Source organism: Schistocerca gregaria, chromosome 2 (genome assembly GCF_023897955.1).
Source record: "Schistocerca gregaria isolate iqSchGreg1 chromosome 2, iqSchGreg1.2, whole genome shotgun sequence".
Lineage (NCBI taxonomy): Eukaryota > Metazoa > Arthropoda > Insecta > Orthoptera > Acrididae > Schistocerca > Schistocerca gregaria.
In genome coordinates, this window is record NC_064921.1 from 886,482,815 (window position 1) to 886,499,582 (window position 16,768).

Genomic DNA, 16,768 nt, shown 5'->3' on the forward strand with positions numbered 1-16,768 from the left:
AAAACAAACACGAGATCTATGGAACACTCAATAGCACTCGACTATTAAAGCTTCCTAAAAGCAAAAACACGCAGAAGAAGAAGTGACAAGTAAGAAAAATACAGTTAATACTTAAATTAAGGTAGCTCGCTGCACAGAAGACGTGAAGCAGACGGCGGTTAGATTATTATAAGATATCATTGGATTCAGACTATTTTCTGTGGCTTGTGAAGATACTGTTGCACCGTCTCAGCACTAGCAAAACCAAAGTTTTTCTCTAACAACACACTTGTCTCTCACGATATCACATATTTAAAAATATAATAAAAAATGTTTTATAGACGATAAAACAGGGGTGTGAATGCTATAAGTCTTAGCTACAGGGTGTCTCAAAGTAGTGTACACACTCTTTGAAACTGAAAATTTCTTTAATTAAGGGAGACAGTAATACAGTACAGCGTTTGTGGTGTATCTTGAGGTCCAGATAAAGGTGGTAAATGTTCAAAGTGGTCTCCTTCCGCCGCAATACACCGTCGACAACGACTTACAACAGAGCGATATGCCAAATGTATTGTTCCTAATGGAATGGCATCACAGGATTGTTCAGTTTCCTCTTTAATATCATCCACAATTTTGTGGTCTGCAGTGTAAACTGTGTCCTTGAGAGTACCCCACAGAGAGAAGTCAAGAGGAGTGTCAGGAGGTCGAACTGGAAACTCTACGCTTCCTCTTTGTCTTATACATCTGGCATGGAAGGTACGATTGAGATATGACCTCAAATCAGCTTAGAGGAGTGTCAGGAGGTCGAACTGGAAACTCCACGCTTCCTCTTTGTCTTATACATCTGGCATGGAATGTACGATTGAGATATGACCTCAAATCATTTTGAAAGGGAAATGGAACCACATCCTATTGAAATTAATAATCTTCATTTTCAAAAACGTCATTAAAACCAGTAGTTATCATATGGAACATTTCTAAGAGTTACCTGTGACAATGTTTTAAAAGAAGTACGACCCGATTTTCCCCTAGAAGACAAACCACACCAAACAGATACTCCTGGTAGATTAATATACCTTTCCTCAAATACTGGCCCAGTACACGCAATAATAACGGTTAATTGTTCCATTAAGTTTAAAGGTCGCCGTATCTGACCAACGAATTGTTGTTGTTGCTGTTGTCTTCAGTCCAGAGACTGGTTTGTTGCAGCCAACCATGCTACTCTACCCTGTGCAAGCTGCTTCATCTCCAAGTAACTACTGCAACCTACATCCTTCTGAATCTGCATAGTGTATTCATCTGTTTGTCTCCCTCTATGGTTTTTTACCCCCCACGCTGCCCTGTAATACTAAATAGGCGATCCATTGATGCCTCAGAACATGTCTAGTCAAGTTGTGCCACAAATTCCTCTCCTCCCCAATTCTATTTAATACTTCCTCCCTACTTACGTTATCTACCCATCCAATCTTCAGTATTTTTCTGTAGCACCACAATTCGAAAGCTTCTATTCTCTTCTTGTGTAAACTATTTATCGTCTATGTTTCACTTCCCTACATGGCTACACTCCATACAAATACTTTCAGAAATGACTTTCTAAAACTTAAATCTATACTCTGTGTTAACAAATTTCTCTTCTTCAGAAACTCTTTCCTTGCCATTGCCAGTCTACATTTTATATCCTCTCTGCTTCGACCATCATCAGTTATCTTGGTCCCCAAATAGCAAAACTCATCTGCCAGTTTAAGTGTCTCATTTCCTAATTTACTTCCCTCAACATCACCTGATTTAATTCGACTACATTCCCTTATCCTCGTTTTGCTTTTATTGATGTTCATCTTATATCCTCGTTTGAAGACACTTGTGGCGTCGCAACTAGTGCGAGCGCACAGTTTTCTATCAAATATTTACTGTGAAATGTAGACAGACTGTAAAGTAGCCATCAGATTAGCATATGTGCTGTAGCGGGCAGATTACCGGTGTCCGTTCGTCTGACGTCACGACCATATGGCATGTCTGTACCGTGAGAATGTAAGACCTGTGCGCTAACTAGCCGCGTGTATAACGTGGAACTTTCATCTTTAATAACTTCTAACTGAGGAACCTGAGGAAATTAAAAGTTAATATACTAGTTTCTGTTATGAATAAAAATAAGTCATCCAAATTTGAGCTTTGAAACCTGCATATTTTGGAAATTAGAAAAATCTTACAGAAAACGCAAATTTCTACAATTTTCGAGTCTAAATAAATACCATTCTGTATAGATCACCTTCAGTGACCATCCAACTATGAAACAAAATCACCTTCCGTGCTTTTGTATTTATTTTGAGAATTTTACTTTTAGAAATTCACCTATAACTTTGTTAAAACCATAAATGTTTTGAATTTTTGTGAACAGTTTTTTATATGAGTAGGTGAGAGTGAATGAGTGTGCCTGAGTGAATGAAAGAGGGACATTCGCCATTCTTTGCAAGTGTATAAAATCTAGGTTGGAACTCGCAAGTGTTCAGACGATGTAACCGTGGGAACAGAGTCGCCAGTGGTTCCCCATCTTAGTGAATGTCGGATGTCCAAGAGTGTATGGTATTGTACAAGCAGCCAGAACGTTCGCGAGTATTTAAATAATTTCTGGAAATAAAGTAAAGTCTAGTTTTCCTTTCGGTTTGTTAAATTATACAGTAAATTTTGTGTAACAAGAAATCATGACGTAAATGATTCAGAAGTCATGACTGGTGCGTGCTAGATTTTGGCGCGAGGCGCACCCAAAGAGTTAATTCTGATTGGCTGTGTGATGTGTGAGCCAATGAGATGCGAGGACGGTTAGCAGACTAGAGGAGTGAGTCGCGAGTGGATGGGGAGTCGCGAAGGAACTGTGATCGAGAAGAGACATGCTTGATGTGTCCTCGCGAATAATGTGTAAAATGAAGTCATAAAACGGCTTCATCGGTTCGGTACTGTGCGATTTGAGACTGGAAGAGTCCAGTAACGCGTAGTGTGAGTTTGAGCGAGTTGTGACTTTTCGTTCCGCGAAAGACGCGAGTAACTTTAATAATTAAAAGCGTGGCGGTACTTCGTAAACTTTTACTAAGTGCTTATGGCGAGCATTAACGTTAAAAAACGAACTATTATTGAACATCGACTGCAAACGTGTATGTTAGAAAATCGTCTGTGTTGCAGTTAAGTAAATTCCGTAACTTTGAAAGCTAATTCTGGCGGGGTTTGAGTGTGGATAGAATTGTGAACTGAACTTTCTTCAAACGTAGATTAGCGGGCTGATGATCAGGCTTAAAGACAATAAAGAGCTTAAATAGAATTACCAACTTCGCGTTCTCGTTTGAGTAAACAATTACTACCATTCCAATAACTCAATTTATTTAGGAAGATTGCTCATAGATTGTATTTCAGCAAACATGTATCGCGGCCTCCGGTGAGCGGCTATTAAATTGCAGTTTCTTCAACACTGCTTTTCTGCAATTTTTCCAGTAGCTGCTATCAGGAGAGGCGAGTGCAGCAACTACCTAAGAAACGAGGTAGGTGGATTTTCTTTCAGGGAAAGGAAACTGCGCGATAAGAGCCTGACCCGTCGCAAGTGGTGCATCGGCCGGGAAACAAAAATAGTAAATTCCAGTGAATTTCAAAAAAAGCAGTAGTGACAATTACCGGACAATACAGAAGTGCTCGCTATGTGTAGGAACTGTGTAGCGTACAAATTGATATCGCCACGTGAATAGGAAGGACAGTGAAAGTGTCCGTGAACTGTAATGTGTTGTACGGAACGGAAGAATTTTTCGGTGACTACGCGCCGATTGGAATAGCAGTCTACGACGGCGTCTGGCAGACGACGAGCTACGGAGACTACGCAGAGGCGACGACAGCAGTGGCAGTTGGCAGCGCTGATTCGAGCGGGGGCCCGGAAACTGGTACAGCATTGCAGTGTATGGTGAACGGACCCGCAGTTTCATCTAGCAGCAACGCAGCACGCCGAAGCACAAAGTTAAGTACAGTGCTTTTGAAAACTTTGTGTGTTTGTGGAGTCAAACTGAGAAAAATGGCTGAGTTTCAACCAAGTGACAAAAAGGCGGAACTAAGTTGTGATAGTGGGATGGAGACAGGGGAAAATGACCCCATGAATTTTAGTTTAGACGTGTCTCAACCCAATTTCAGTAGTAGTTTGACTGATTCATCCTATGTTAATTATAGTTTGGAGTCAGATCCAAATATGTCAGTGCCCAGTGAGTTACAGTTACCCATGCCGGTAGTTAATGTTAATAGGGACATTGTATCAGCAAATGAGGGGGCGAAGGATAATGTCGCCAGTATGCTGATGAATCTATTAACTAAGATGAACGTGTTGGATTCCAATATGTCAAGTAAGATGGATTCCAGTATATCAAAATTGGAAACTAATATGTCACAAATGGAAACTAATATGTCAAGTAAAATGGATTCAAAAATGTCTAAATTAGGATCTGATTTAAGTAATGAGATGACTAAAATGGGCGCTGATTTAGATTCCAAAATATCCGATCTCAGAGACTGTTGGAAGCAAGATTTAGCAGTGCTCAGTAGTAAAGTAAATGTTGAAATACAGCAGGTTAAACTAGAATGTACAGAAAATATTGTTCAAGTGCAAAGTGAATTGACGACACGAATCGAACAGGTTACTGAGGATCAACAGCAATTTAAATCCCATGTTGATGCAGAATTAGATAAAGTATGTGAGCACATAAAAGTGGTAGAGAATTCCAATGAAATTAATCATGCCGCCTTAGAATGTAAAGTAAATGATACCAAAATTCGGTGTGAGAAACTTGGAGAGCAAGTTGTAAATAAGGTCAATAATTTAGAGACTCACATAAGCCATTTCAGTGAAAGTGTGAATGAGCAACTTTGTGGGCATGAATGCAGACTAACCAAAGTAGAACAGTGTGTTTCTAACCATAGTGGTAGTATAATTTCCAGTGGAATAATTGAATCTACCGAGGTTGCGTATGTTACCCACAGACAGTTTTTAAAATTTGACCCAAGTAAGAACATGCACCCCAGAGAATTTTGGAACGATTTTGAAGACGTTTTGCCGAAAGTATGGAGCGATAAACAAAAGATAGGCTTTATCACTTCAAATTTGATGGGAGAGGCCAGAGTATGGGGGAATTTAGCCTCTGAAAAATACGCGAAATTGTCAGAATTTAAATTAGCGTTCTTTGAGGAATACTGGGGAAAGAGAAAGCAGATGGATGTTCTTAATCGGTTCTGGTCGGGAGAGAAGTATGACCCCAAGAGAGAGGGCATCAAACGATTTGTTCAAAGGTGGGTAACAACTCTGTCCTACCTTAGTAATAAGTTAGAAACAGAACAGATCATATTAGGGGTAGAAAATAAGCTACCGTGGAACTGGAAAACTAAGATCATATCTGCGCCCCGAGATAACATTGACAAGTTCGTACAGTATTTAGAAAGGGTTGAATCCGTCCAAAAAGAAGAAGAAAACATGAGGAGGGAGCATCGCCCGCCTGCTAGGCAGAATGACAATCGCGCGGATGTAAACATTAATAGGATGGGTGTTCAGAGAGGCGGCGGATACCGTGGCAGTTCACGTGGTAGAGGAAGAACATATGTTAACAGGTTCAATGAACGCGAGCAGTATGACAGCGGCCGACAGATGTCAGGAGGTGAGGCGGTCAGCTGGAGGCATAGTGATGACGCACCGCGCTCGGAAAACCATTAATTGTCTACGAGTGTGCTGGCGATCGTAGGCAACAGCGTTTAAAGTTAAATCCGCTGGCAAAACCATTCATAAGAAAGCAGCCTGAACGACCACCTAACATAAATGTTGTTGCTACAAAATTTAGGGAGGATAACGTAAAACAGACAGAGATAGTAGCTTTAAGTCAAGTGGAGGTTAATGAACCAATTAACTGTAAGAATAATCATAAGAAGCCACTTATTGAAGAACTAAGTACTAGTTATAAGGGTAATAATCAGAAAGACATTATGCACAGTAGAACTAATGAAGAGCTGTCGGATAGGGGTGAGAACAGTAATAATGGCAGGGTTGTGACTGTGCTTGATAAGATAATTGATGTTGTAGATAGTTACGAAGAAGAGGATAGATTAGAGGAGGAGGTAGAGGTTAATGACGACGCCTTGGATAGGGTCGTAGAAAAGGAGGTTAATGAGAAAGAGGGGGAAACATTGGAAAAATGTTTTGACTTAGCAATAGTGGATAGGCTAATAGGAGCTGCCACTAGAATGGAGGGTGATAATAAGCATGAAATAAACCCTGTAAGTGTGAATGTGATTGCCACCCAAAAGACAGGCTTCGAAAGGAGAGAAATTGTGCAAGATTTATTGGAGGAAGCAGAACCCAAAATAAATAAAGAGTACTTAGGGCAACCGATAGTAGAGCTAAGAGTATTAAATGAACCAGTTAAATGTTTGATAGATACTGGATCGGAAGTCTGTGCAGTATCCCAGAACTTGGTAAATGAACTCCCTAACAGTAAACAGATTGTTAAGATGCCAGTAAGTGGCTTGAACATTGTAGTAGCAACCGGTAAGACTAAGAAGACAGTAAAACAGGAAGTGTTTCTACCCATAGCATTTAAGGAAGTAGAAATAAGACAGAACTTCTTAGTTATAAATGGACTGAGTGTAGACATATTGGTGGGGGCTGACTTTTTGAATAAATATGAAGGATGGGTGAATTTTTCTACCAATGATGTTATGGTAAAAATTAAGGGTAAACTAATTACTATACCTTTCATCGGTAAGCAGCTATGTGAGGATCCTGAGCAGAATGATTTTCCTATATGTATTTGTAAAACAGAGAAATTCTTGGAGGGCTATAATGAGTACGTGGGCCCATTTAGAATCGTAGAGAAGCCTCACCCAAATGCTTATAGACTGGAGTTTGTGAAATCACATAAGGTGTTAGGGCTTAGGAACATTGTGGATTTGAAAAGATATGTTCAAAAGAGAGACGTGGCCAGGAGTGAGTAGATACCTCAGAGAGCTTTGCACTCTTTGCAGAGCTAAGTGCGTGACGAGCACTAGGTCTCGAGTCGTTTGACAATATTTCTTCCACTTTCTTTTCCGTATTGTCAACCTACCTCTTCTTTCATTCAGAACTAAAATTCTATCGTCTTTCCTTCTTCTCTATCGTAGTTTTTAAGTGATAAAGTGTTTAAGTAATGAGTAGGAGAGAACCTCAGTGCAGTATAGGTTAAGCGTAAGGAATGAGTGTAAGAGAAAATCAAAAAGGATTAAGATACCTCAGATAAGTAATAAGTCTCAGTAAAGTAAATGTTTGGCCTAAGGTGTGAGTAATGCCCTTAGAAAGGTAAAATAACTAAGAAATGTAAGAGCCTCAGAAAATATGGTGACGAACATTGAAGCTGTTTGTTAAGTAACAGAACGATATGTTAAGACGTAGCATTAAGCTAATGTTTAGGAAAGGAAATGGAGCAGTACAGCAAAACTGTCTGTTCAATGAAGTCAGAGCCTCAGGAGGTGATTTAGTGGTAAAATGAGTAAAGGTACAGTGCAACAAGGTTGACTGTCAAAGGGGTAAAGGAAGTTAAGTTAAAGGGACAGTGCAGCAGGACTGACTGTCAAATGAAGAGAAATATGTGAGAAAAGGAGAAAGAATGAGCATAGTGTTTGGCTAGCTCGATATTAGGAAAAAGTGAGGCTACGAAGGTGAGTAAATAAAAAGCTTAATGTTGGTAACCAGAGGTGGCGTTTGTTGGTAAACAGAGGAGATGTTTGTAAACAAAAGGATGTGAGGCTACGAATGTAAACAGAGCTGAGGCGACGTTGGTAACTCAGGAGGTGGATGTATGTTAGAAAGTATGGGTAACGAGGTTTCGCAGATTAGTAGGAAACGCTTTAACAAATACTAACCTGAGTGTGTGAAGTATGAGTATGAGAGTTGTAAATTAAACCCGAATGTGACTAGAGAAAACCTGATGTTGACAAGAAATTGAAGTAACTCCAGACATGTGAGATGAGGAAAGTACCCATGACATCGATTCCATTTTTGACCAGAGACACACAAAGCTCCCCAAGTTTGTCGTAGAGATTAGTATAAGGATTGTAGTGTTGATAAATGAATAAGTAAATATGTATTTTTCAGTGTTTAATTTATGATACAGGACTACAGGAGATTGCCTGGAGACAGAATTGTAATATTGATAATTTTGTGTATATTTTATATTGTTGTGTATTGTACAGGAACTGGAGAGTCACCAGTGCTGGCGGAGATTTATTATGTATTTGTGAACTATTTGTAGGAATTGTTTTTCTTAGTATTTCTTATGTAACCATAACTTGTTTGATTATGAGATGAAGAAGTAATTAAAGAGTAAATGTGCCACTTCGGTACTGCATTAGGAAAGTCAATTCACTTTTCATTTAAAAAAAAAAAAATTTTGAAAATTGTACATACTGTAAAGTAAATTCTATCAAAAATATGAGACTTTAGAGTCAAGCAGATAGCGCCATTTATCGCTGCTGTAGGTTAAGACGTAGCAGTTAGAAAGGGAACTGAGGCCAGCTGATGTTTCAGGTGCGCCGAAGTAAACAGAGGTGGTAGCACGAGACTTGAAATGGACCTCCCAAGCAGGACCCGGTCGAACTACGAGTGCTATCAAAATCTTAAGTGTAAGTGGTAAAAAAGTGACGCTCACCATAGCGATAGTAGTGTTAGTGTGCGTGTGACGTACATCAAGATAGTATTTAGGTTTGTTTTCTCTTTCAGGAATTTGTAAATAGAATTTTGTAATCTGAAAAATTTTTTTTTTGAATAATGATAAAAGTGCATGTTTAGATATAAGATGTTTTGTAGGTCGTCAGCCCTAGGTATAAGTGGATGATTGATGTACAGGAACTATAAATGTTAAATAGCTGTTTGAGTAAATCTTTAATAGAAATTTTTTTAGAAAACTAAAAGTTTGTCATGAATGAAAAAATTTAGTTTCCTCAGGAGGTGTGTGGCGTCGCAACTAGTGCGAGCGCACAGTTTTCTATCAAATATTTACTGTGAAATGTAGACAGACTGTAAAGTAGCCATCAGATTAGCATATGTGCTGTAGCGGGCAGATTACCGGTGTCCGTTCGTCTGACGTCACGACCATATGGCATGTCTGTACCGTGAGAATGTAAGACCTGTGCGCTAACTAGCCGCGTGTATAACGTGGAACTTTCATCTTTAATAACTTCTAACTGAGGAACCTGAGGAAATTAAAAGTTAATATACTAGTTTCTGTTATGAATAAAAATAAGTCATCCAAATTTGAGCTTTGAAACCTGCATATTTTGGAAATTAGAAAAATCTTACAGAAAACGCAAATTTCTACAATTTTCGAGTCTAAATAAATACCATTCTGTATAGATCACCTTCAGTGACCATCCAACTATGAAACAAAATCACCTTCCGTGCTTTTGTATTTATTTTGAGAATTTTACTTTTAGAAATTCACCTATAACTTTGTTAAAACCATAAATGTTTTGAATTTTTGTGAACAGTTATTTTATATGAGTAGGTGAGAGTGAATGAGTGTGCCTGAGTGAATGAAAGAGGGACATTCGCCATTCTTTGCAAGTGTATAAAATCTAGGTTGGAACTCGCAAGTGTTCAGACGATGTAACCGTGGGAACAGAGTCGCCAGTGGTTCCCCATCTTAGTGAATGTCGGATGTCCAAGAGTGTATGGTATTGTACAAGCAGCCAGAACGTTCGCGAGTATTTAAATAATTTCTGGAAATAAAGTAAAGTCTAGTTTTCCTTTCGGTTTGTTAAATTATACAGTAAATTTTGTGTAACAAGAAATCATGACGTAAATGATTCAGAAGTCATGACTGGTGCGTGCTAGATTTTGGCGCGAGGCGCACCCAAAGAGTTAATTCTGATTGGCTGTGTGATGTGTGAGCCAATGAGATGCGAGGACGGTTAGCAGACTAGAGGAGTGAGTCGCGAGTGGATGGGGAGTCGCGAAGGAACTGTGATCGAGAAGAGACATGCTTGATGTGTCCTCGCGAATAATGTGTAAAATGAAGTCATAAAACGGCTTCATCGGTTCGGTACTGTGCGATTTGAGACTGGAAGAGTCCAGTAACGCGTAGTGTGAGTTTGAGCGAGTTGTGACTTTTCGTTCCGCGAAAGACGCGAGTAACTTTAATAATTAAAAGCGTGGCGGTACTTCGTAAACTTTTACTAAGTGCTTATGGCGAGCATTAACGTTAAAAAACGAACTATTATTGAACATCGACTGCAAACGTGTATGTTAGAAAATCGTCTGTGTTGCAGTTAAGTAAATTCCGTAACTTTGAAAGCTAATTCTGGCGGGGTTTGAGTGTGGATAGAATTGTGAACTGAACTTTCTTCAAACGTAGATTAGCGGGCTGATGATCAGGCTTAAAGACAATAAAGAGCTTAAATAGAATTACCAACTTCGCGTTCTCGTTTGAGTAAACAATTACTACCATTCCAATAACTCAATTTATTTAGGAAGATTGCTCATAGATTGTATTTCAGCAAACATGTATCGCGGCCTCCGGTGAGCGGCTATTAAATTGCAGTTTCTTCAACACTGCTTTTCTGCAATTTTTCCAGTAGCTGCTATCAGGAGAGGCGAGTGCAGCAACTACCTAAGAAACGAGGTAGGTGGATTTTCTTTCAGGGAAAGGAAACTGCGCGATAAGAGCCTGACCCGTCGCACACTGTCCATTCAGTTCAACTGCCCTTCAAGGTCCTTACAATGTCATCGGCAAACCGCGAAGTTTTCATTTCTTCTCCATGGTTTTTAATACCTACTCCGAATTTTTCTTTTGTTTCCTTCACTGCTTGCTCAATATAAAGATTGAATAACATCGGAGAGAGGCTACAACCATGTCTCACTCCCTTTTCAACCACTGCTTCCCTTTCATGCCCCTCGACACTAATGACTGCCATCTAGTTTCTTTACAAACTGTAAATAGCCTTTCTCTCCCTGTATTTGACCTCTGAAAGAATTGAATCTGAAAGGGAGTATTCCAGTCAATACTGTCAAAAGCCTTCTCTAAGTCTACAAATGCTAGAAATGTAGTTTTGCCTTTCCTTAGTCTAACTTCTAAGATAAGTCGTAGGGTCAGTTTTGCCTCACGTTTTCCGACATTTCTATGGAATCCAAACTGATCTACCCCGATGTCGGCTTCTACCAATTTTTCCATTCGTCTGTAAAGAATTCGCATTAGTATTTTGCAGCTGTGACTTATTAAACTGGTAGTTCGGCAATTTTCACACCTGTCAACACCTGCTTTCTTTGAGTTCTGAATTATTTTATTCTTCTTGAGGTCTGAGGGTATTTCGCCTTTCTCACACATATTGCTCACCAGATGGTAGTTTTGTCGTGGCTGGCTAGTTCTAATGGAATGTTGTCTACCCCCTGGGTTCTGTTTTGACTTAGGTCTTTCAGTGCTCTGTCAAATTATTCACGCATTATCATATCCTCCATTTCACCTTCATCTACGTCCTCTTCCATTTTCAAGCCCTCAAGTACATCGCCCTTGTATAGACCCACTATATACTCCTTTCGCTTTTCGGCTTTCCCTTCTTCGCTTAGAACTGTTTTTCCATCTGAGCTCTTGATATTCATGCAATGGTTCTCTTTTCTCCAAAGGTCTCTTTAATTTTCCTAGTGATATTTGCCTCTACATCCTTACATTTGTCCTCTAGCCATTCCTACTCAGCCATTTTCACTTCATGTCGGTCTCATTTTTGAGACGTTTTTATTTCTTCATTTCTACTTCATTTACTGAATTTCTATGTTTTCTCGTTTCATCGATTAAGTTTAATATCTCTTGTGTTACCCAAGGATTTCTGCTAGCCCTCGTCTTTTTACTTACTTGATCCTTTGGTGCCTTTATTATTCCATCTCTCAAAGCTACCCATTCTTCTTCTACTACCCATTCTTTCCTCAGTTCTTTTCAATCGTGCCCCAGCGCTCTGTCTAAAACTCTCTACAACCTCTGGATCTGTCAGTTTATCCAGGTCGCATCTCCTTAAATTCCCACCTTTTTGCAGTTTCTTCAGTTTTAATCTACAGTTCATAACCAATAGATTTTGGTCAGAGTCCACAGCTGCCCCTGAAAATGTATTGACAATTAAAAAACTTGGTTACTAAATCTCTGTCTTACCATTATATAACCTACCTGAAACCTTCCACTGTCTCCAGGCCTCTTCCACGTATACAACCTTCTTTCATGATTTTTAAACCAAGCGTTATCTATGATTAACTTACGCTCTGTGCAAAATTCTACCAGGCAGTTTCCTCTTTCATTCCTTACCCCCATTCCATATTCACTTACTACTTTTCCTTCTCTTCCTTGTCCTACTATCGAATTCCAGTCCCGCCATGACTATTAAATTTACATCACCCTTCACTATTTGAATAATTTCTTTTATCTCATCATACATTTCATCAATTTCTTCGTCGTCTATGGATCTAGGTAGCGTATACACTTGTACTACTGTGGTAGGCGTGAGCTTCGTGTCTATCTTGGCTAGAATAATTTTACAATGCTGATCGTAGTAGTTTACCTGCGCTCCTATATTTTTATTCATTACTTGACCTACTCCTGCAATACCGCTATTTGATTTTGCATTTTTCACCTGACCGGAAGTCTTGTTCCTCGTACCACCGAACTTAACTATTTGCCACCATATCTGACTTTAACCTATCCATTTACCTTTTTAAATTTTCTAACCTACCTATCCAATTAAGGGATCTGACATTTCACGCTACGATCCGTAGAACGCCAGTTTTCTTTCTTCTGATAACGACGTCCTCCTGAGTAGTCCCCGCCCAGAGATGCGAATGGGGGACTACTTTACCTCCGGAATATTTTACCCAAGAGGACGCCATCATCATTTATTCATACAGTAAAGCTGCATGCCCCCGGGAAAAATTACGACTCTAGTTTCCCCTTTCTTTCAGCCGTTCGCAGTAGCAGCACAGCAAGGCCGTTTTTGTTAATGTTACAAGGCCAGATCAGTCAATCATCCAGACTGTTGCCCCTGCAGCAACTGATAAGGCTGCTGCCCCTCTTCAGGAACCACACGTTTGTCTGACCTCTCAACAGATGCCCTCCCTTGTGGCTGCACCTGCGAGACGGCTATCTGTATCGCTAAGGCACGCAAGCCTCCCACCACCGGCAAGGACAATGGATCATGGGGGGGGGGGGGGGGGATTAGATCTTGCAAATGTCGCTCTTCTTCGCATCAATTAATGAACCACTCACAAAATTCACTTCGCCTATCGGAATCAGCATCGTTAATAGCATGCAGTGTCTTGGAATGTAAGGCTTAAATTTCTGAGCCCGCAAAATTCTATGAACACTGCTTTTTCAGATCCCAGTCTGACTAGAGCATTATCACACAGATATCTTCGGAGATTGTGTGTAAGCCTGGATCACTGCATCAACACTATCATTGTGTGTCGAACGTCTGTCTCTTCCGCTGTGTCCCTTCTTCATTTGCTGCACCTTTTCGTCCACGTCAAACAGATCTCGGATTCTTGTAATTCTTACCCTTGTTGATGGTGGTGTTCCACATTCAATCCTCCAACGTCGTCGTACCTCACTCACATGCTCTGTTTTCTAGTAACATTTTAGCACCCAAATAGTTCAAATGGCCCTGAGCACTATGGGACTTAACATCTGTGGTCATCAGTCCCCTAGAACTTAGAACTACTTAAACCTAACTAACCTAAGGACATCACACACATCCATGCCCGAGGCAGGATTCGAACCTGCGACCGTAGCGGTCACGCGGTTCCAGACTGAAGCGTCTAGAGCCGCACGGCCACACCGGCCGGCTTTAGCACCCATTTCTGTTGAGCAAATGATAACGTCATGGCTGTTTCCAGTCCTGAAGCAAATGAAAGCGTTGTTATGGTTTTCACCGCCTTCTGAATTATTACCCGGAAAATTGCATTTCTATCTCCTTGAATTACAGAAATATTCTGTTTCAAAGAGCTTTACACAGAGGACGAAAATGTTGTACAGTGTTGCATGAAAAATTACGAAAACCGTAGGGAAAAAATTAATGAACGATGTTCCACGAAAATTAATTTTTGTCGAAATCTTCAAAACCTGATGTAATAGAGAAAAATCGTTTTCAGATCTGGAGTCAGCATAAAAAAACTACATTAGAAAAATTAAACCCTGTGCCATATATTTCTATAGCTTGTTTATCAGTGTAATTGTTCAACCACATGACTGTCGATCAATTGCGGAATAGTCATAGCCGTTAAATATGCATGAGTATGAGTCAAGAGTGTTTCGAGGGGGAGCGATAGTGGAAAACTACCTCTAGGAAAGGCAGACGCTATACTGTGATTCACTGCAAGAATCCTAATGAAATGTAATTCTTACACGAAGGAAGTAGCATACATAACGTTCGTCTGGCTAATTTTTTAGTATTGCTCATCATTCTGATAACCTTATAGTATGGGACGGTCAGAGAAGATCAAAAGAAGAACATTTCGTCGCAGGTTCGTTTAGTAACCGCAAAAGCTTCACGGAGGTGCTCAGCACAATCCAGAGACCGATGCTAGAAGATAGTCGTGCTGTATCATTGAGAGATTTACTGTTAAAATTCTGAGAGCTTATGTTACATGATGAGTCTAGCAACATAGTTTTCCTGCCACATCATCTTGCGGAATGGCCATGACGGAAAAATGAGAGTTCTAGCTCATGTGGAACCTTATCTGGGCACCATTTGCGGAGAAGGTAGGAGACAGGAAAGGGAGAAAAATGCGAGTTACCCTCTCTCACAGGCACAAAGTGGACAAACAGGGACACTGAACTAAAACTGGCCCATAACATAATTTTATGTCTGACACGAAATAAGTCACGCAAGTTAATGAACAAGAGAACTGATCTTCGCAGAAAATACTGAAAACGCCCACCGTTGACGCTGATGCAAAAAAAAGTTTACATTACGTTGTTGCGATACAACTTTCCAAGTTAGTTTTAACTTGTAATGGTTAATGATCACCACAGCTGCAGTTCAGATACCCTCACTATGACACAAGCGGTTTCGTTCTAAATGAACTTCTGGTGATCGAACATTCACCAACAGTCCTTGTAACTAATTCTCACAAAGTGACGGAAATGTGTCGGTATATTTAATGTTAGGGGGCAATTTGTGGAACAAACAGGGAACATGACAACATACTACGTTATTCTGTTCATTTTTGAATCATGACACTGGCGGATTCCCACAGTTTGTGATAATTAGTTGCGAATACTCTTGGCGAATTTTCAGTCTCATGAAGATGTACATTTAGAACTAAACTGGTTGTGGATTTATGAATGACCGTGCATTACAGCCGTAGCGGTTTTTATTAATATTATTCGGCTGTGGAGGCACAAAATGATCAAGGTTATTAGTTTTATCTTGGAGGCAGAATAGCCGCAGGTTACCTCAGTAATGACGGAAGAGTATGGATCTGAAGATATTGTCGTTTTCACAAATGGCGGATGCCATAGTTTTGTTCGGAAATCACCCTCTGCATGCGTGATAGCCTTCCCGAACAACCCGGGCCTTGTATTATGAGTCAGGTGCATACCGGTGAGAGTAGCAGCTAGTGAGAAGGCCACGGGGAACTACTATCTGTAGCAACACGGAGCGATCAGCGGTATTCAGGAGGACTAACAATCGTCTCGGTAGACTTCCCAAACATTAATGATTCATTCCTTTCACCCCCGTACATACACATGTCAGTGATGAGAGAGTTACTCGAGATATATGCATACGTCTACAGCAGATCTCGCGCCGATGTGTAGTAAACTTGTCAGAAACGTAATATCTGCACAAAAATTCACCGGAAAGAGGTTATCAGCATGAAGCCCTAAACCACAATTAAAAATGGGCAACGCCCATCTACTTTTCGTATGACTTTATCCTTCCATATATTGTTTAGCGAGCTTATCTCATCACATTAATTGCTTTATTTTTCACCTGACATTCGTCTTCATCTGTTCATTGTGGAGAGGGGATTTTTTTTTTGGGGGGGGGGGGGGGGCAGGTTGGCTAGAAGTGCGAATGCGATGACATTTCGTATTTGTTCGCTCCTCTGTAAAACTGAGCACTCGTGTTACAATGGAGACGTTGCTGTATACAGTACATGAAGTCGCAAACGTTGTGTTGTCTTTCCAAGTATGACTACGTCTTATTCTTTTTGTATCCATCGTCACAAGCGAAACCACTGATAGACATGATGGCTAGGTAGAGTTTTAGATTAGGAACGTTCATGAAACTGATAGAAGACGTCAGTTTTAAATTTTAGTAGATCTCATGAACAACAAGTTTCCAAAGTTTCAATGATAAAATCACATCCGAAGTTTCTCAGAAAAAGTTTCTTTGAGTGACACGACCTTCCTGCCACGCCCACTTTATGAAGCAATGTTTTAATACTAGTTCGGTGAACTTTCAATCAAACTTCCACGGGATACATCTGGAAGGCTGTGATATATACGCTTTGGTTTTACAGATCATCTGTGAATCTCTTCCTTATCTCAGAAACAATAAAAACCAGTTGCTTTGTTTATGATGAAGCAATTGCGTTGTGCTGCTGACGGAGATGGCAATGCTATCAGACAGAATCTATCCAGTGTAATATCCAATGTAAGTGACATGAAGAATGGGCTACAAGTTTCCACATGATTTCAACAGGTAAACACCCCATTCATCATCTGTGCCGCATTAGCTGGTGTAAATATCCACCGCTTCAGAGCGACATCAACCA